Raw genomic sequence first — 348 nt, forward strand, 5'->3', positions numbered from 1 at the left:
GAGTGAAGCCAAATCATCCCGATCGCCCCCTGGTGTCTGTCTAAATCTACGTAGACGTTAAATGAAGATGATTTCTGTCATGTGAGGTGGTTCTTCTCACACTGATGTTTGTTCACGTGTTCGGGATCAGTTTGATTTTCATTCGTTATTTGATGAGATAAAAACTAACTGACTCTGACTCCTGATTGGTGGAGTGTCAAAAAAACAAGATAGCGGTTGTATCTGCGATATTTTGGCTTTAATTTTTGCACAACAGGACGAAGTGGAGACGCGTCGTCCATCTTCACTCACAGTCTTGTGTTGGATGCTCATCAGTGTTTGTTTTCACTGACCGTCTTTAAGAGCGAC

Source organism: Scophthalmus maximus, chromosome 16 (assembly GCF_022379125.1).
Source record: "Scophthalmus maximus strain ysfricsl-2021 chromosome 16, ASM2237912v1, whole genome shotgun sequence".
NCBI classification, from domain to species: domain Eukaryota; kingdom Metazoa; phylum Chordata; class Actinopteri; order Pleuronectiformes; family Scophthalmidae; genus Scophthalmus; species Scophthalmus maximus.